The following is a 270-nucleotide window of genomic DNA, read 5'->3' on the forward strand; positions in this document are numbered from 1 at the left end:
GAACTCGTACCGAACCAGCGCGGAATGGAGATCACCGACAAGTTTTTAAATTGCGCGAGAAAGTCGGTCCAGTGAGATCTGAAGTCGTCCGGAAGTTCGCAATCCCAATCAAGACGAATAGCCCACAGTTCTTGCATAAAGATTTTTGCACTGATAATGATCGGCGCGAACCATCCGAGCGGATCAAAGATGCGCGCGATAAACGAGAGTACTGAGCGTTTCGTGATTGCGAATGTCCGCGGAGGCGACGGCGCGGAGAACATGAAACTG

This window comes from Mycetomoellerius zeteki, unplaced genomic scaffold (genome assembly GCF_001594055.1).
Source record: "Mycetomoellerius zeteki isolate Tzet28-1 unplaced genomic scaffold, Tzet1.0 scaffold727, whole genome shotgun sequence".
Classification (NCBI taxonomy): domain Eukaryota; kingdom Metazoa; phylum Arthropoda; class Insecta; order Hymenoptera; family Formicidae; genus Mycetomoellerius; species Mycetomoellerius zeteki.